The sequence below is a fragment of the Globicephala melas genome, chromosome 12, assembly GCF_963455315.2.
Source record: "Globicephala melas chromosome 12, mGloMel1.2, whole genome shotgun sequence".
Lineage (NCBI taxonomy): Eukaryota > Metazoa > Chordata > Mammalia > Artiodactyla > Delphinidae > Globicephala > Globicephala melas.
Window position 1 is genome coordinate 69437013 of NC_083325.1, and position 21056 is coordinate 69458068.

General features: G+C 45.0%; 1 protein-coding gene across 2 annotated transcripts in view; it reads right to left on the minus strand.

Annotated features, from left to right (window-relative positions):
- Window positions 1–21056, minus strand: part of MAPRE3 (microtubule associated protein RP/EB family member 3) — a 47848-nt gene that overhangs the window by 26249 nt on the left and 543 nt on the right. The window lies entirely within an intron of this gene.

Consider the following 21056-nt stretch of genomic DNA (forward strand, 5'->3'; position numbering starts at 1 on the left):
TTCTCCCTAGAGGTCACAAGGCAGCACCTTTATCCATGCAAAATAAGCTACAAACTTAGAAAAACTGTCACATGTCATTATGTAGAATCTGGTTGTAAAGCTAATAATAAACGGAGGGGTGGTTATCGTGGGACCTAGAAAAAAAAGTGCCTGGAAAGTAAAACTATGTTAGTGCAATTTTAACATTATCCAAGGAGTGGCACTCTGTTTAGTTGACACTGGCATTCTAGTCACTAGGACAGTGCCTCTTCTAGTGGAGAGGGGAGAATTAATTAAGCTTGACCAGAGTGTGATGATATATCATTTATTAACATCTTGCAACTCTATTTCCTCTGATTTTATGCTCACAGAGCAAGCTCTGATTGCTTTTCTGATTTTCAAGGCCCCGTATAGGGAAGAAGTACATCCCTTGTTGTATTAAATGTACTTTCTGGTACAAATGTGCCTGAGCAAATAAATATAAGTCGGTTTTCTCAGGGCTTAGTGACCTTAAGTAGAGCTGATCATTAAAGTATCAGATCTGAAGACCTGAGAGGCTAGATCCTGAGCTGTGTCATTTCCCTTAGAATATGGCACAAAACAAAACAGTGAAAACAGACAGATCGATCGTCAATACACCTCTTTCAAAGCGGGCGATGCAAAAGTATGCTGAAATGTTGGACAGCTCCCACCTACAAAGATTAGGGCTCTAGCCAAATCCTGAGGTATCTGGAAGCATTCCTTAAAGTCAATATTCTCAATAAGCTTCTGTCTTGTGAGAAGAGCCCACCCTCTACGCAGGAGAACGTGGCTCTTAAGGTGTCCATTATAGTTCTGGCTTTCCTGCTGAGCATGAACTTTCAGACCCAACCAGTGGCCAGGACCAAGCTGGGCCTACACTAGTAGGACAAAGGACCAGAACTGCCGTATTTCCTAAATCTAGCAAGCGTCAGTGTGGGTAAGGCTGAGAAGGGGGCAGAGGGCTCGGCAGCTGGTCCTCAACCTGCCATTTCACTGGGCAGGGAGTCACACCCATACGCACTAAGTGATTACAGCAGAGTGTTTTAAAACCACAACAGGAATTCAGGGCAAGGGCAGTGACTTACATTAGTGTTTTTAATTCTAAAGCATGGTGCAAAGTAGGTGCTTAATGTTTGTTGAGAGATCTGTTTTCTCTTCCCCTCAAACAATCCATCCACAACTTCTAGAATAGGTTAGTATTAAAAAAAAATCTGAGAACATGACTCAGTGAGAATGAGTGTCCTGCTTCCCATAAAATATGACTTGAAAACCTTTTTTGGACAAAAAGCATTGCTGTCATTTTTAGATGTAAATATAATAAATAGGAACATATCTCATTTATTCTTCTCCCTTACTTACAGAAGGAATAACAGTTTCTGATTTCCCCAAATCATGAGGCTAAACAATTATACACATCCAGTTTTTCATAGGAAGTTGGCATAAAGGAAGGATGTGTGAGGGTTGTTGTTGGTGGTGAAGGACGGGAAATCAATTTTCATATGTATGGTCCTGGGGCTGATCAACCAAGCCTCCCTGGACTCTGTTTTAGATCTTCTAAATTCAGTAAGTACACATTGTGTATCCACCATGTGTCAGGGACAGTGTCGGGCACCGGTGACAGGCAGATGAACAGGATGCCATCCCTGCCATCAAGGAGCTCACAGCTGACCCACGGAGAGAGACACACAGAATGATGACACATACAAGGGCTACAAAACCAATCCATTCTTCCCTGGTAATTATTTGAGCAATTACTCTCTTGGTAATCACTTTAATTGTTATTGAATTTGAAAAAGTAAAAAAGTGGTATTGAAATTCAAATACTATAGATGTGTATAAAATAAAAAAATGTCCTGGTATCAGGTACGTGTATTCTTCAGATCTTTTAATATACATACTCAAACTATGTATACACACATTTGTTCCATTGTTTAAAGAAACTATAAACATTCTATGACCTTTTTTCCCTTTAAAAATATCATGGTTACTTTTCCATGCAGTGTACAGAGGTTCACCTCATTCTCTGATGGTTGCATAGTCTTTTGTACCCAAGAATAATTAATTTCTCTGAAAAGGTTAGGGAAAGTTTTGGGCAAAAGGTGATACGTGATCTGGCCTTGGGAGAAGAACTGGAGTTCATCATAGTAAGAAAAGCCGATGCTTGTGAGGAAGGAAGGGAGTGGGGACAGCCCGAGCGCACATGCGAGGTGTGGAAACACACAGCGTCTTTGAGGGACCATCAGCAGTCTGGAACACGCTGTTCCTCGAACTTTGCTGTGCATCAGAAGCACCTTGGGAGTTTCTTAAAACTAGCTGTGCTGTCTCCTACCTTGAGACTCAGCAGGTTGGTGAACCCAAGTCTTTGCTCTTACCAATACACTAGTCTGTCTCCCCTTCTATGACAGTGTGGATTCACACCGTCCTCCATAAGACAAGGCAAATGAAGGCCCAGAAAGCCCCCATGGTGGCACAGGAGAAAATCCTGGCGTCCTTACATTTTACTCTCACTTGGCCGTTTCATTCTCAGTCTTCTAGCATCCTCTCCCACATCAACTTTTCACTTTGTAGTTTTGTATCATCTTTCATCTGAGAAGTTCAAAGTATTCCCAATGTTGACATCATGGCTGGGCGATGGGAACAGGTAATAACCTCATTTTATAGAAGGATAAATAGAGGCACTGGGGAACTCAACTTCCTACCACAGTGAGTGAACACGGAAGTTGAGAACAGAATTCAAACCTGCCTTTCATCCTGTTCATGATATTATTGTCCCTTCCCCTGAATTACAGACTTTGGATCACTCTTCTCATTAATCGAGGCAGTATGTGGAAAGCATCCTGCACAGTATCCAGCTCACAGCAGAGACAAGTCATTTCTCCCCTGGTAACAACCAAGTAGGAGCTGCCCAGGGCCTCCGGAGCTTAGTGGGTGTTTCCTGATGTGCTGCTCAGACCAGTGAGCCCAGAGACACACCACGTAACAGTGGCACTGGCAGTTAGAACCTGGCCTCCAGCCGGTCCGTCTGCCTAGGAGAGGAGAGTAGTGTGGTCTATAGAGAGGTGGCCCTAGGATGATGGGTTCTTTTTTGTCCCCTACCTTGAGCTTCATGCTCTAAACTAGAGCATGTATCCAATAAGCTGCTTCTTTTTAAAGTGAAATTCATTAATTGGAGTCTCAGACCTTTGTGTTATGAAGAGAGGAGCTGAAGCAGAATTAAGCCATTAATTATCTGGCGAGGTTCCAAAGCACTCACCATAGCTTCTCATCGTGTTTCACAAGCATGTAGGACACCTTGGTCTAATGGCTCGTCCTAGAAATGAGTTTGAGTGGTTAGGAACACAAACACTTCTGCCCTAACGGACTATTCTCTGATCCCTTTATTGGTTGTCAAATCTCCTTTTAACACTCTCCAGCTTTATATTCAATCATGAAAAACCTTTTCAAAATAGGCCTTGAGTGTTTTCTAGTAGATAATTTTAATGTTGAGAATTAATTCTCTTCCTCCTGTCCTAACTCTACTTCTTTGAAGTCAGCATGTCTTTCATCTGTAAATATGAAAATAAACATGAATAATTAATGACTTATCATCCTCTCCAAGTAGGAAGTTTTATTCACTTCTGAGGAAGAAATAATTATTTCCCAGAGTCAGAGAGGCAGGTAGGAGCAGAATGGGGACTCTGCTTCTGATGGTCTTGATGTGTGTTCAGACTGCCTCGAGTAATTCCACCTGCCTTCAAGAGCAACTATCACTGGGTTGCTCTCTCTTGAGTACTGACCCCTCTACTGGAAATAGAGTGGAAATAGGTGGAAATATGTTTCAAACGGTGCATCTTCAGCTTCTCACTCTCTCGTCTGACCAACACCCCCATGAACCACTTCCATCTTCTACGATGGAGCCATAACATCTCCCACATGCCCTGTACGCTGAACTCCCCAAGCCATTACAATGAACTTGCCCCATTACCTCTAACCCCAGTACCATGTATACTTCTTGTGACTCATCCTTTGGCTCATCTCCAACAGGGCAACAGTTCTATGACTGATGGCTGCATGAAATGCCCTTACAGACCCATTCAGTTAGGCTGCTTGATAAGCACCAAAGGTGAAGGCTGTAGGAGACACCCCCGCCACATGTCGTCACCTCGAAAGCTTAAAGGGAGAACTTCACCTTGCCTAGCTCACGTTCATACCCCATCTCTTTAAAAAATTTATTTATTTATTTATTACCATTTTCTGCCTAGAAGAACCTGTGAGTGTAATGCATTCCATGTTTACTACCTCTGCAAAAGACGTGTTTCCTTTGATACTGCCTTTCTCACTTCAGGGAGTAGCATCTAATTTGAACACTCAGGGATGTGGTAAACAGATCCATCATTCTTTTTTCTTTTTTTTTTTTTTTGCGGTACGCGGGCCTCTCACTGCTGTGGCCTCTCCCATTGCGGAGCACAGGCTCCGGACGCACAGGCTCAGCGGCCACGGCTCACGGGCCCAGCCGCTCCACGGCATGTGGGATCCTCCCGGACTGGGGCATGAACCCGTGTCCCCTGCATTGGCAGGCGGACTCTCAACCACTGCGCCACCAGGGAAGCCCAGATCCATCATTCTTACCCACACCCTTTAGGATCTGCAGACTGTGGTAGGCCCCCACAAAATGTCATTGTCCTAATCCCTGGAACATGTGAATATGGTACCTTAAGTGGCAAAAGAGGCTTTGCAGATTAATTAAGGATTTTGTGATGGGAAGATTAGTCTGGATTATCCAGGTGGCCCTAACATAATCACAGGGGTCCTTATAAGGGGGAAGGGAGGGGTAAGAGAGAAGATGTGATGATGGCAGCCAAGGTCGGAGTGATGCAGGGCCACAAGCCAAGGAATGCAGGCAGCCTCTAGAAGCTGGAAAAGGCGAGGAAAGGATCTTCTCCTAGAGCCTCCAGAAGGAACACAGCCTTGCCAACACCTTGATTTTTAACCCACTGCATTGGTTTCCTAGGGCTGCTGTAGCAAATTGCCATACACTGGATAGCTTAAATGAACAGAAATTTATTCCCTCACTGTTCTGGAGGTCAGAAGTCCAAAATCAAGGTGTCAGCTGGGCTGCACTCCCTTTGCAGGCTCTAGGGGGAATCTGTTCTTTGCCTTTTCTAGTTTCTGGTGGCTCCAGGCATTCCTTGGCTTGTGACCACATCACTCCAATCTCTGCCTCTGTGGTCACACTGTCTCCTCCTCTTCTCTCTCAAAACTCCCTCCATCTCTCACTTATAAGGACACCTATGACTGAATCTAGGGCCCACCCAGATAATCCAGGGTAAGCACCCCCTTTCAAGATTCTTAATCACACCTTTTGTCGTATAAGGTAATATTCACAGGTTTTGAGGATTAGGACTTGGGGAGACAATGTTTGGCCCACTATACCTATTTCAGACCCCCAGAACCGTAAGATAATAGATTTACATTGTTCTAAGCAACTACGTTCATGGTAATCTGTTATAGCAGCAATAGGAAACTAATACACAGACTGATCATATCTCCTCTCACTTGGATTCTCTAAGCTGAGGAGTTCCTCTTTGTTGTCCTACTCTGTGGAGATGGCTCTGGGTTATGCTGGTTGTTCTGTGACCTTGGCACTGGCCTAGGCCAGACCTGAGGTGGTGGAGCCTACCTCTGCCATGTTACCTCTACGAGGATGGCTTCACCTACTCAGATCCACACTGTCAGAACATGGAGAAATGAGATGTACAGAAGAGAACCTAGAACTAGAATACCGTGAAACATCTCCTGAGCTGGGAGGATGGCCCAGGTGGGATTCGGACTGACTCTGAGGAAGAGCCAACATCCTTCCCCAAAGGGAAGAAAAGAGTTTCAACAGCACATATCCTAACCTCCCTCAGGGCTGAAGCACATCTATCTAAATGGTACTAAGCAGCTGATAACTAGGCTGGGGAAGGAAGAATTCAGAACCTGGGAATGTCCCTTCTACTCCTTCAGTGTTTCAGTGAATGTAGGCTATTCAGCTAGCAATCCTGACACATTTAGACATCTGTAGGTAAGTCTAGCTGAGGCAGAGTTTTATTCTGCTTAAACAAGTCACTGGCCCTATGTTTCAGCTTCTTCACTAGCACAGTGAAAGCATCTTCCAGGGATGAATTCAAAACAAAGTTCCCTGACGTTATTTCAGTGTCTTGGAAATAGTGCTACTGGGGACAAAACCAAATATGATGTTACCTGGGACAATGGAAAGTGCTTTCCACGTGTATCTTGCACTGGTTCTTGAACATGACTACTGGAGACATTGTAAGTGGACAGGATCTTAACGTAATTAAAAACTGGAAGAAAATGTAGCAATGCATTCACTAGCAAACAACAGTGGTGGCAACAGGTTTTGTGAATGGAGGGGCTTGGGGCTGGTAATCTGGTGGGAAGAGGGAGACAGAAGAGAGTCTTGAACCTGTGTTTGCAGAACCACACACATGTGTATTTGGACTATAGGTTCACCTGGGTGGCTCTGCAAGGGGGCAGTACTAAAGCCCACCATGGCCACCCCTTGATGCCACTATTGTTTGAGTGGTGGAATTACAATGGCTTTAATTTCCTTGTTTACTTTTTTCTATCTTTTCCATTTTTTCTATAAATGAAAAATAGTAGGATCTCATGTTTTTAGAAAGAAAGAATAAATACGTTAGAGTATATACGCAGAAAAAAAGCTGGAATATTCAACAAAATTGTGGCACTGATTTCTCCTTGGGGGACAAGGTTATGGAAGACTTCTACTTTCTACATTAAGCATCTCTGTAATGTTTTAATTTTAAAATATTGTAAAGGCAATTTTGACTTACATTTGTTATCCAAAAAGACTTTTTTGATGACTACTATACACTAAAGGCATTAGTTAAACGCACATCGCTCTAAGAAATTTTTCTGAAATATGGGCTAGGTGATAGTGATTTTTGAGAATAATTTTTTTTTTAATTCATAGGAAAGCTAATGTATGGATACAAATTAGGACGCACGGATTATTAGGGTGAGAATGAGACAAGTGATACAAAAATTCTCAAGGGTGTTGTTCAGAGGAATGACAGGACTTGGCAGCTCTCTGAAGAATCCTTTTCCAAACCCTAAATCTCCAACAGGGGGAAAAGGACCAGAGGTGAGAGGCGGCTGCTGCAGTAAAGGCTTCTCGGTCCTTTCTCTTAGCTCGCCTCCTGCCCTCAACCACCAAGGGCGCTCAGGTGCCTGAGAAAGCTTCCTAAGGAAGCCAATTGGCAGCCTCTCGGGAGAGACTTTTAGAAGAGGCTGTCGATGCCAGAAGACCAAACAGTTCTAGGAGCTCTAAAACATCTAGTTATTATCCCCTCGTCCCTCCCAAAGAGGTCATCTGCTCCAGGCAGGAAGGAACATGATTTCCACAGAACAGCTAGATGCTGCCAGCACTATCTGAGCTCAGATGATGAACTCTGAAGATGAAGCAGCAAATCGGACGTCCTTACGTCCTCCCGACAGGGCCTCAGGGCCTCGGAAACAAAGTCCTCTCGAGTTATGATCTTTAGCACATCCCAGAACAGCTCTGGGCCAAGGCAGTGGCTGGCTGGGTCTTGCTAATGGAGCCTTCCAGGCCATGGGGAGTCCTCTGGGCTACAGTCAGAGGCTTGTCACGTCTGGGAAGGCGCAGGGTACTGATTCTACCTGTTGTGAGGCTGGCTAGGTTCGGAAAGACGCCTCAAGAAGCAGATAAGTTCTCTGGAAGCTGGGGGGCGGGGTGAGGGCGCTACAGGAGGGAGAGGAGCTCTGGAGTCTATCCTGGGAACCCAGGGGACTCCTGGGTCATGGGCTGGTTGCCCATACCCAGGAGAGTGGGAAATGGGCCCTTGGGAGAGCTTACACTAGGCAAGTCGCCTTTGTCTTTATGTGAGCACAGATTACGTGGAGGGTTTGGTCTCTGAACGTCCTGTCTCTCTGTTACTGGAAAGGTACCTCTGCCCAAGTGAGGCCTTGCTGAATAGGGTGGTGGTATCTGTCCTCTTCTTCCCTTCTCCCTCTCAGGGGAGCTGGTTTGGCCTTCCCGGTTTCCGGTGCCACTCCTTGCTAACGTGGAGACCGAGAGGTCCAAGAGCCGCTCCTTCTGTTACTTTTGTCCAGTAGGGACGAACGTGAGGGCTCTTGGTTTATTATTGCAACCACTATCTAGTCACTCCTAGGAACTGCCTCACAGAACTAAGGACTGACAGCAACAAAGTACCCCTCAGAAATCCACTCGTTCAGCAATTATCTGTTGAGCCTCCACAATTTCTAGGTCTCATATGGATGAGTCATCAGTCTTGATCCTTGATTCATGAAGCCTGTTACCTAGTGAAATAGGTAAGTAGTAATAAAATCATACAAATAACTATGTAATTATAATCTCATTAAGTGCCGTATAGTAAACATATACGACTAGGGTGTTTTGAAAGCAATGGCTTTCTGCCTCTTAGTGAAAGATACATTTTATATTCAATCCAATACATACACAAACACGCACACCCAGACATAGATAATAAAACAAAAGTTCCATTAAACAATTCTTACTCTTACTATGAGTGATGCCCTCTGATATTTTCTGGTCTTTTCATTAGTTTTTTTTTTTTTTTTTTTTGGCTGTACCGCGTTGCTTGTGGGATCCCCGCCCAGGGATTGAACCTGTGCCCCCTGCAGTGGAAGCACGGAGTCCTAACCACTGGACCACCAGGGAATTCCCTGGTCTTTTCATTTAGAAAATGCTGGTTACAACCCAATAAATTGGTCTCACAACCAATTAGTGGTTGTCATCTACCATTTGAAAAACCCTGTCATGGGGTCCCCAACCTAGAGTGGAGTGAGGATGGAGGTTACAGAACACTTTCCCCTAGGGAAGGACATTTAGGACAAGACACAGTGAGGTTACGGAGACTCGGCCCAAAAAGGCCAGGAAAGAATGCTCCAGACAGAGGGAACAGCATATGCAAAGACCCCTCATTTAATAGAAAAGGAAAGTGGGGATCAAGGAAGAGATGTGCCTTGTTCAAGGTCGTGTAACTCTAAGCCCAAGTCTCCTAACTCCGAGTTCAAGGTTCTTAAGCGTACTGCAGCCTATTAGCTGTAGTCTTCCTCTTCATTTTGCTACTGATGGGCCAAGGGCTAATTATTCAGACCTAGGCTGACTAGGAGGCAAGAGAAAGGAGCAACGGCAGGGGGCTATGTTTACAAAGGGCCCGTTTAATTCTCCATGCAAAACAATGCACCTTAGCGCCTACCCCACCTGGCTTGAGGCCTGCACTGGCGAGCTGTTTGTTCCTTCCTGGTAGGGACTGGCTGGGAGCCGTACTCCTGCTTAGTCCTGGCTTTAATGAAACACCATTTACAAAATGTCCAGGCAAGGTTTAGACTCAGCTGAAGGCCCTGGAAAGGAGGCAGGGCGCTGGCCCTGGCTTTTCCACGTCCGTGTGTTGGTGTTGGCACTCCCTTTCCATGTGTTTCCACCTTGCTCAGTTCCCTGCTTGGCCCCTGTGACTGCTATGCATGGTCAGCTGTGTAAAGGGCTTTAGTTGTGCGGTATGATGGTAATGTGAATATGGCAAGTGGAATAGAGGCCACAACCAAGGGTGTCAGTCAGAGTCAGGGTCAAAGTGGATGATCTAGGAGGACATGAGAAGGAGACCGGTCACAGGAGGCAAGGGCCTCAGGCCAAGTTTCAAAACAGGCAAGAGAGAAACAGAGCTGCTATATACAGTTGTACAGTTTGTACACTGCACAAAGCACCCAGGGAGGGGATGAGTGAGGCTGAAACGGAACCCACAGTCCACTCACAAAACTGCGTCCCTGGCAAGGGGCTGTATCTGCCTGGAGGAAGAACCTTCACGGACAGAGGCCAGAGAGGAATGGCTCGGTAGGGCTCCCGGGCAGAGTCGGAAGCAGCCAGGCCCACACAACAGTGCATCGAAAATATGACTGCCGAGCCTAGGGAAGGTCAGCCTGCTCAGGCTTTAAACACTAAAATCATGTGGGTGGATAAGGGCTGGTGGTTGGGTGCCACTCCGCCGCGACAAGCTGTGACCACAGGAGCAATGGCTGAAACCAAAGACACCTCATGGTGCAAGTCCCTTATCAAGCCGGACTCTGTGAAGCTCCTCCACCTTCGTTTCTCCTCCATCAACCCCAGAGGTAATCCTGCCACACCCTGGAAGCACAGCGCTACACCAGAGATTTTAGCTACAAAAATGTTGCTAGTAATACGTGCCCATATGTTAAGGGAAGAAACAACAACAACAACAAACGACAACAAAAACACCCCCAAACATTCTACAAAGGTGAATAATTAAAAGCAAAAACAGCCTCTTAAAATTAAAATCTTCCTCTGTCAGAAACCTCCTCACGGCTCATCACTCACCTTCCAACCCCCCTTTCTGTTCTCACTGGAGCCTGTAATTACTTTCCCCCTCATTCTGCTGACAACCAGTGCCTGTCTTAGATTTGCAGTGCTTCCTTCCACCTCTGACCTTAGGGCCGGCTGCTTCACTGCCATCTCAAACTCTGCCTCCCCAGAAACCTTGCCCCGAGCATGCTAAGCACCCCCCATCCTCGTGCTGCCCCACCTACTGCTGCTTCTCCAGGCTAGAGGACTTCAGAGACTTAGCCCTTAGGAATTCATGGGCCCAACTCAGCCCTCACCCTTGCACAACAAGACTTTCATTCACCTCTCAAACGCCCAGGCTCATTTCTCACAGTGGTTAATTCAGACCTTCAGGACCTCGCCCCCGACCTCAGCAAGCAGCCTTGGCTCTGTCTCACTAAGGAAAAGGTCTTTTATTAGTAGGAACTCAAGTTATCTCCCCTGGACTTCACCCTGCAAGTCAGGGGTACAAAGAGCTATACACTCTCCTCCTATCAGTCTCAGAGGAAGGGAGTCCTTCCCTCTCCTGCAAAGTTATCCCTTCCCTGGTGTTCTCAAGATCATTCCTATTTGCTCGCTTTCTCTCTTGTATGTGGATTATTTTCCTCAAATAACTCCTTTTCCTTTCCACCATCACACATGCTCATGTCTCCTTATTTTCAGAAATTATTCCAAGTCAATACTAAACTCTTACTCTGATTGTAAGTTGGTTGGATCACCATGGAGAACAATGTGTAATAAGGCCATTAAAACAACAACAATATGGAAACAATCTAAGTGCCCATCAGTGGATGAATGGATAAAGAAACTGTGGTATATATACAGAACGGAGTATTATTCATCCAAAGAAAAGAAGGGAATCCTGCCATCTACAACACAGATTGACCTTGAGGGCATTATGCTAAAGGAAGTAAATTGGACAGAGAAAGACAAATACTGTATTATCTCGCTTATATGTGAAATCTAAAAACACTGAACTCATAGACACAGAGAACGGATCGGTGGTTGCCAGAGGTCGGGGTGGGGGTGAGGGAACTGGGTGAACGTGGTCAAAAGGCACAAACTTCCAGTTATAAAATAAATAAGTCCTGGGGAATATAATGTATAGCATGGTGACTATAGTTAATGATACCGTATTATGTATTTGAAAGTCGCTAAGAGAGCAGATCTTACAAGATCATAACAAAAATAACTGTAACTATGTATGGTGATGTAGGTTAACTAGACTTATCATGGTGATCTTTTTGCAGTGTATACAAATATTGAATCGTTATTTGCACACCTGAAACCAATATAATGTTATATGTCAATTATATCTCAATTTAAAAAAACCTAACATTGTTTGTACCAATGGCCTCAGTAACTCTGCTTTATAGGATATACCTCTGAAGAAATAACCCAAAAAGGAAAAAAAAGGAATTTGTACAGTGATGTTCAGAGCAGAGATACTTACGCTTGCAAAATATTGGAAATACCCTAATTGCCCAATAATAGATTGATGGTTAAGCACATTTTGGTATCACTGTAATGGAATACCACAGAGGGAAGGGGATGTTTGCAGTGACAAATCTATGGATTGTGCTGACATAGAGAAATCTGTAGATGAAGCACACTTCAATACACAAAAACTACATAGACAAAAACTACATGCTTACTAAAATTTTATATATGTTTGATGATAAGGAACAGAATTGTAACAAAAAAAGTTTGATCCCGCTGCTTCTTCTGGTTACTACTTTTCTCCCCTTCCCTGTTGCCGTTCTCTGGTGACTATCTATTGCCTCTACTTGCTCTGTACCCAGTTCCCTGCTTAACGGTACCCAATCTGGCTTCCATCTCCAGCGTTTCACTGGAGTGACACCCTTGCCATGATTTTCTTCTGGATGAATCCTTGAGTCTAGTTAAACCAGCAGCACTGAAGCCCTCTTCCCTTGCTCTGAAACCTCCTACTTCCCCACATTGCTTCACTTTTTTCCTAATTATGGACAATTCTCAAAGCTTACTACTTGGGGCTCTGGTCTTTGTGCTCTGTACCCAAGACCCCTGGAGAAACCCCCTTTCAGGGAAGCCATCGCTCCTGTGTTGTTGACTCTCACACCCATAGCTCCATCCAACCTCATCCTCAGCTTCTGGGCTTTTGTGATCACTCCACTTGGATGTCTCCAATTGTCATCTTTAGTTCTCCATGCCTAAACCAAAACTGATCTCCAAACTGTCTCTTCAACTTCCTAATTTCTGACTAATGTTCCCAATGTTGTGCAAACTCTCACAGCCTCAGTCTGGTAAAGGTGACCTACTTATGGTCCTTGGCCAGTCACTCCTTCCAAGACGTGGCACCTTGCCTCGTGGAAAGCCCTCTCTGGTGTCCTGTCTACTCAAAGCCTTCTCATCTTCAGGACAAGCTCAGGGTCTGCTTCCTTTGTGAAGTCTTTTCTGATTACTCCAGTTCACAATGATTATTTTCCTCTCAGAGCCCTTTTTGAATTTAGACTCTGTAGTGCTAGTGACTCACAATATGCTGTTCTTTTCATTTCTTTTGCCTGAACTCTCCTACTCACCTGTCCTCTGGTGGGTGGGATCCTGTGCTACCCTGCATACCCAGCTCCGATATGCTTCCCTCTCTGAAGGCTTCCCCAGCTCTTACACGCTCAGGGTCACTCTTCTGCCTGGGTTACCAAAGCACCCTTTCCCATCACTGCTGGCGTTCCCACCCCATTGTGTGATAGCGATTTATATAATTTTGTGTCCAATTCTCCTGCCAGAATGTTAGCTGAGTTCCTTAAGGGCAGAGACCATGGCTTATACCACAAAGGAGCACAGATGTATTATCAACGCCCAGTGTCGTCATGCACGCTAATCATTCCACATATCCACCTTAGCTTCCAAACCAGACTGAAGTTTCTCATGGACAGAGGTTGAATCTCATTTCTTTTATACCCCATAATGACTCAGAATACAAAACAGAAAGGACTTGGAGAGATCTTATTGAGAGTATACTTAGAATAAGGCCTTAAGAAGACAATATGCAAATTTATATGAATAACCTATAAACCTGGAAACTATACTATCTGGGGAATACAAATGTTATCAACTCTCAAAACACTGTACCTTGCTATTTTAGGGCCAGCATAACACATCTCTGTACTTAGCAGTGGTCCTGTCACTTAAAGGTGTTAATAGGATGCCCAAACTGGGAGCTTTCAGCGGTGAACTCTACCCATCTAAAATCAGGACAGATCACAGACTGAATCAGAGACCCTGATAAGTGGCAATAATCTGCAGGGACGGGAGTAGGGGCTGACGGCTGTCTGCCAAGAGTCTGGTGCTGCAGAAAAGTCTAGCTACACAGTACATGTTACACCACCGGAGATAAGCCTTCAGTGAGACACCCCCCATATGGGAAGGGATATTTAATTTCATCCAGTGGTCCAAGGCCTGCCCCTTTCACATGGCACAACACACAGCAGTTCAACTATGATTCTGCTGACTCAGAGCAGCTGAGATTTCATTTCTTACCAGGCAGGAAACACCATTTAAATTACCAGGTGACCTGGACAACACCCTCAAGAGAAGATGAATGCTTCTCCCACAGTCGCTCTTTCCAGGTGGTGGAGTGTCCCCAGCGAGCCACACCCAAAGACATGTTCACTAATAATCCCAGGTGGCAGGGTAGGCCTCCACCCTGTCTGGGACAGGTGTCTGGGGAGTCAGAACCACTTGGAAGAAGAGGCAGACCCTGCTTAGAAAACATTTACACAGCAGCACAGGCCGAGCTGCGTGATAAACCACATGGTTCCTCAGCTCTACGTCCCGGCGCTCAGAGGTGGGCCGACACCACCACAGGTAGAGGGCAGGTATCAGCCCACTGGACAGGCCACAGAGATGATGCACAGTGTGTGCGTGGATGGGAAAATGAACGAGAGGACAGCAGCGGCCGGGCCAGCCCCTCCCATCACAGTCAGCAGCTCCAGGGACCCGCCCAGCCCATCCCCGCAGTGGGCTTCTGCTGCCAGGTGGCTACCCAACCTTCTCCACCCACGCCTGGAAGAAAAAGGGCCTCTGAGCTGAGGGCGGAACAGAATATGGCCAGGGCAAAGGGAGGAAGGAGGCTGCTGCAGGCCTGGGTGGAGTCTTTCAAAACAGATAGTTCAGATAGGTGCACAACCGCCAAAACAAGGGAGAAAGCCTCAAATAAGGCCCCTGAGACATGGGGGAACCAGGACACCAGAGAATCTGCAAAGACATGGGGAGAAAAAGTCCACCCAAATGGAGCCCTGTGGTACACGGGGTTTTACTGAAATCTGATAAATTTAAACAGCAAAAGTTAAGAGGCAAAGAAGACTATATTGTAAGACACTTTCTTTTCATAATTTTTTTTACATCTCATTTGAGTCAAGAGAGACTACTTCATTTGGACGGCTGGAATTGAGAGTTTCTAGACTATGGTTTTAAGTCACACACCCACACAGTAACACTCCGGGCACGCTCTCTCTCAAAGAAGAAATGAAGTACTATCTAAAGGAACACCTTTGAGAAGTGTTTACCTTGAATCATGACCATAGTGAAACAAAATAATAAAAAATTAAATACCTTGAGATTTTCTTAGCAATTGCTCTACTACATGGAAACTATACATCGCTGGTTTAAAAATTTTGTAATGAAACTTATAGCTGTTTAATGCAGAAAAGTTTGGAACACACTGAAAAGCACTCAGAAAGAAAAGTAATCTCGTTACTTAAAGATAATCACTTATGGTTTTGGCATATGCCCTTCTAGGACCTTTCCATATATTTTAAAATAAAGTTGGTATCATTCTTGCCACACAATTTTTCATCCTTCTTTCATTGATTATATCAAAAGTTTCTGATATCAAAAAATAGTCTACAAGATTTTTGATGCCTGTGCAGTATTTCATCTAGGTGAACTGACCAATGCCTAATTATTGATCCTTTTGGTTGTTTTAACTATTTGCTGTTATTAATAATGATTATAATTAATAATGTTGCATTAATAAAAATCACTGTATAGGTATTTTTATATACATCTCTGATTTTCGCAATACTCCTAGAACAGCAATCTCTGATCTAAACATATGCTCCTTTTAACGTTTTTGATACACACTGTCAAAACTACTTGGGCAAATTTGAAGCCATGCTTCTTGCTCAGTTATTTTAAATATATCACACAACTGGTATGTATCCCCTATATACAAGAAATAGTTTCAGGAAAAAAATCATTTTACGTGGAGTCACAACATTTAGATAGGCCAAATCTTTATTTACTTCAGGCAAATAATGTGTCCAGAGCTCAAAACACCGATGTAACGTTATACCCGTTTAGGAAAGTTGGTAGGGCACGATGCTAGTGAGAACAAGATATTGGACTTAGGCCAGTATTAGCCAGTCAACTCTACACAGAGGAAAAACCATCCTTGGCCACAGGAAGCCTCACCAACCTTGGCCAACTGTCGCCCAAATCTGTACTCTTGGCCAAAGGGAACACTGCGTGATGGAATGTGGATTACTCATCATAACCCATCCTAACGCTTGGTTAAGCAAGTCAAAGCACGTGTCCAATGATAGGTGTGTCATCTTTCTATAATAAACAGGACACCTGGCTAGGAAACACAACTGACCAACTTAGGAGAAAATTAAAGCTCAATCATACTTAATAATTTTGTCAGTTTATCAGTGATTCCTAGGGGAAGCAGTTAATAAATCACTGTGGGAAAGCTGTGCTCTATCAGCCCGATCTGATCTAAAACGCGGCTACCATAACAGAGTAGGTCAGCATTTCAGCTGGGTGCCATTATACTTCAAGCCCTCTTCATGCTAAGTAAGGGGCACAGATTTTTCATAAAGGTCATCTGGTCAGATGCCATTTTCATCAATAGTTGAAAATTAAAATAGCTTATTAGAATAACAATGATTACTTCAACTGTTCAAGAGAAGGAAGGGACAATTCTCAAGAAGGGAATGAAGAGACTAGGAAGAGGTGGTGAGGTAGGAGGTCAGTGAAGTATCCTGGGCTGCCAGGAAGCAGCCACTTTGGAGGGTCCTGTCCTTACCTACGAGCCTGGTTTGGTGCAAACTGGCTTGGCCTGTTTGAAGGAAGCAGTCTAACCCCATCTGCCCCAAGCATTGACGGCTCCAAGTAAAGGCAACTGCTTCTTGCTCACCAAAATGTACTTACTGAAAAACAACCACTACCAACTCTATTGGTCTTCTTTAAATTACAAAAGCACACACATGCTTCTTACAACAATTCACAGATAGAATTATATATGAAAAAAAGGAGTTCTCCTTTGAGTGTCCTTTTCACTCCTCCACACTCAAATTCCACTTCCCAGAGGTTAAAACTATTGTGTTTAAATTTTCAGTCTTAAGATGCCTATTTATGAGTATTTTCTTTCCAAATGAAATTTTTAGGAACTTAAATTCATTTGTGTCCCACCTGAATGGCTTGCCCGGGCTCCCTAATTACGTGGCAGTCTCCGCCTTGACTCCATCTGGAACCGTTGCCACCCCAAATGCCCTCCCTTTACCTCTCCTCACTAGCAAGGAGGTTTCCCTCCTAAGGCAGATAGCTCCTCTCCTGGGCCCTCCAGATCTCCCAGATGCAGAGCTGATCTGAGCAGTCACCAATTAAAGCTACACCTCTAATAGTAGAGGAACTGAATGAAGGCCATTGCGAGCTTGACTCACGAGGGAGAGCTCAGCAGCTTTTCCATTTCAAATTAAGATCACTCCCCAGACTGGCCTCCCCAGCGGAGGACTAACCGCCACCATGACATACACAAACGCACGAAGTCTCTGCTCTCCCAGTCAACTGCTCCCGCCCTGCCAGCCTTTCAGATAACCAGGTCAGCTGAATACATGGAGACAAAGGGGCAGTTCATATACTCCTATTTTGGCAGTTGAAATAACGCTGCAAGTGCCAGGTCTTCACAGGATAAATCCCTCTGTGCATGTCAAACACACCGAGAGGCCTGCTGGGAGATGGGGGTTGCTGAATTGGGGGGCCAAGATGGACTTAGGTCATGATAAAATTTGGAAAGCATTATTTTTTATTTTATACTTTAGTAATATAAATTAATGGTTGCTATCTCTTATTAAGCAGGTACTCTACACACTTCCTTTCATTTAATCCTGTAAAACAGATGGGTAGGGTTTCCCTGGTGGCGCAGTGGTTGAGAGTCCGCCTGCCGATGCAGGGGACACGGGTTCGTGCCCTGGTCTGGGAAGATCCCACATGCCGCGGAGCAGCTAGGCCCGTGAGCCATGGCTGCTGAGCCTGCGCGTCCGGAGCCTGTGCTCCGCAACGGGAGGGGCCACAACAGTGAGAGGCCCACATACCGCAAAAAAAAACAACAAAAAAACCAGATGGGTAGCATTTCAGGCTTGCAGATGAGAAAACTGGCACTCAGGTTCCATAACTCACCCAAGGCCACATGGTCAGGAAGTGGTGGGACTGGGATTTGAACGCAGGTTTGTCTGCTGCCAGAGGCCAGATCACCTCCCTTTCTCAAGGATAGGGGTTAGAAATCTCTATGGCTTCCAGGAACCACAGAAGGTTACATTCTGGGAGCTGGAAGATAATCCAGTTTGCTCCCCCTCTCGGCCCCCTTTCAGCCCTCTCCACCTTGCTTCCTGGAATACAGCAGTAGCCTCACAGATAAGTTGCGAAGACTTCAAACACCCACCTTCGCGTTTGCTTTACGTTAGATGATGCAAATTTAAGAAAGGAAAAACTTCCTTGAAGTTGAAATGCACTGCGTGGGGAAAAAATATTTTTGAGATGGCAAGAATAAATATTTAATTAGACAGTGTGACACTCAATTTCACCTGGCTTTGCAATCAGACAAAAAACAAGCCCTTGTATACAGGGCTAATTACAGACTACTAAATTATTTTTTATTAAAACCCTCTAGAATATTAAATATGAGGGATGAGGTAACATGGTATTGTAGAATAGCCCTAGACTGGCAATCTGGGTTCTAATCCTGACTCAGCCACTAATAACTACCAACATTAATTTGCATGGTGTGCACAGCTGACAAAATGTTTTCACATACTTTATACATTAGTTGGGTGACCTCAGGCAAGTCACTAACTCTTGGTGTCTCATACTGAAATCTGGAAATGAGAACACTGAGCCATCTGAAGTCCTCTCCACTTCTAACATCCTACGGGGGGGAGGACATGTGCCTTAGGATCTTTACAAATATGTCTGTGAACAAATCAGATGCATTTTGGTTCAGAAAAATTACATTTTCTGCTCAGCTTCTGAAAGATGTTACTTGGCTAAATTCAGGTACAGCTCATACGATGTTTGCTGCCAGCTAGTTGGCTCCGCTTCTGGAGGGTACCATATGAAGGCCTTGGGATGGATTCCCACATAGGAACTTTCCTCTCTTCAACAGCCAACTGCCATGCCTAACTGCAGTCAATCATCTTACATACACGACCCCACAGAGTAGGCTGGCTTAGGGAAAGGACTTAAGGAAATCCGTCCTCACATTGCATGCACTCTCAGGATCATCACATCCCCAGGAATATTATAAATATCATTCTCAGTTCTAAGACACGCAAATCCCTCCTTCAAATCTTGCCGCTTCCTGGCTGTTTTAATGTTCCTGAAATTAGGAGGCACCGTAGACTCAACATGTATATTTTGATCTGGTAGTGTTAAATGAGTTTACCTAAAAGCTGCTGGTAAATTGCTGGTGTGTCTTAGAATCAAGGAAATATAGTGCTACAAGACTACAACATAGATCACATAGATTTAGGTCTAATTTGGTTCAAATCATGTCCCTCTCCCTGATCTTAACAATTACACTCAGTAACAACTGGATAGGCAACGTATGAGACACAGGTATTAGTCCTGTTTCCCAACAGCAGCAGTTTAAAAGGCATTCCATCATTATCTCGTAAAACACAGGTATGGATTTTAAAGGCAAATTAACCTATATAAAAACCACTGTGGTGCTCTGGAAATGTCCTATCCCACAGTAAACTGTAAAGGGGACATTTTACTCACACCCTCCTGATCTATCTAGCCTTGACACATTTTCTTGCTTCTTAATTCACAACCCTCCACCCCAGTAATATCGCTGATTCCCAAAATACACTCAACTCAGGAGGAGCAGCTCTCCAGCACAGCTGTCTGCTCCTGCCCTGCTCGGGTATTTCGGTGAGCTATGCAACACAGAGAGGACCACACAGAAGGAATGTAACTCTCAGGCCCCACAGTTCCCATCGCCCCGCAGGCAGGTGCATCCCACCAAACCCCAGACTGGCATTCGAAACAGAAGAAACTGCACTGCTGCATGGGGGCAGTAGTTTTCCTGAACTTCATCTCTATGTTTAAAACTAGGGCGACAGCCGTCTTTGCTACTGTAAACTAATCTGATGGGCATGGGGGCGGGGAGTGGCTCTGAAGAGGCTGCCAATAGGCCATGATTGAGCAAAGTCAAGGCGCAAAATCGTTATTCCTCACCGTTTGCAAGCCAGAAACTCCAAATTTGTGGGTTCTTCATGATTTTTAGAACTGAACCATCTACGCCTTTTGCACCCTAAAGTAAAAAAACCCAAAGCCTCTTCTACAGTTTAACTGGGTGATATTTACACACATTTTCTAACAGTACACTGAGATCTGAAAGCAAAAAAAAAAAAAAAAAAAAGAATCAAAGGAAGTTGGCAATGAGGTACACACAGTAGTTAGGAGCCCTCGAGTTGAGGCACGTTTATTAAGAGACAGCTTCTGGCTGTGCGCACCAACTCTAACTTCAGCTCCTTTTCTTCCGAAAAAAGAAAACAGTTTGGGATCCTGCTCTATTCCAACCAAGATCAGGGAATGCACGATGGGCAGGTGGATGGGTAGCAAACATAACCCAGGGAATTGTTCAAATATGCTAGAACCCCTATCAGGTGACAGTCCCCACAGAGACACAGCTGCAAGAAACAGGGGGTGCAAGCCTCAGCCCTACACCAGAGAGAAACCTCAGTTCTCCTCCTCCTTCTCCGCTCTGCACATGTTATGTTAAAACTCACTCTTGCCCAGTTGGTTACCACTTGGAATTTACAGGTATCAGAGATCACAACCCTTAATATACAAACAGTAAGCATTTGCTACGGGTATCAGGCCTGTTTCCAAACCTCCCATTATATCCATGTTGTACTACGGTGGGGGGGGGGGGCGGGGGGGAAGGGAAGGGGGCGGGGGGGATGGAAAGCATGTTAAAGAGTACTGCAAGATGCTTATTCACAACAACGCACTGGAAGCGCAGGAACTTCAGCTCCCAAACGCAACCTTTTCTTCCCCTCCCTCCACTCTCTCTAGTCCCTCTCCACAGCGCCCGCCAAAGCCAGAGCTCAGCCCACTAGAAGGCCACCGTGCACTAGAGAGTGCTCACTAAGCAGTAGCTGATCATGATGATGGGGCGGAACGCTTCCCAGCAAATCTACTCGGAAAGCCCCACAAGCTCTTAGCAGCCAGCTAGTACTGTCCAGACCTGCCTCCCCACGCCAGCCGGGGCAGGAGCGTGTGGGTAGGAAACCTGAGGCCCCAACGTTTGGGCAGGCACAACGTCCCCCTCCCCCCAGTCTCCCCTCGCTCTCTCCCTTGTCACTCTTTTTCTGGCATATGACTGGGGAAA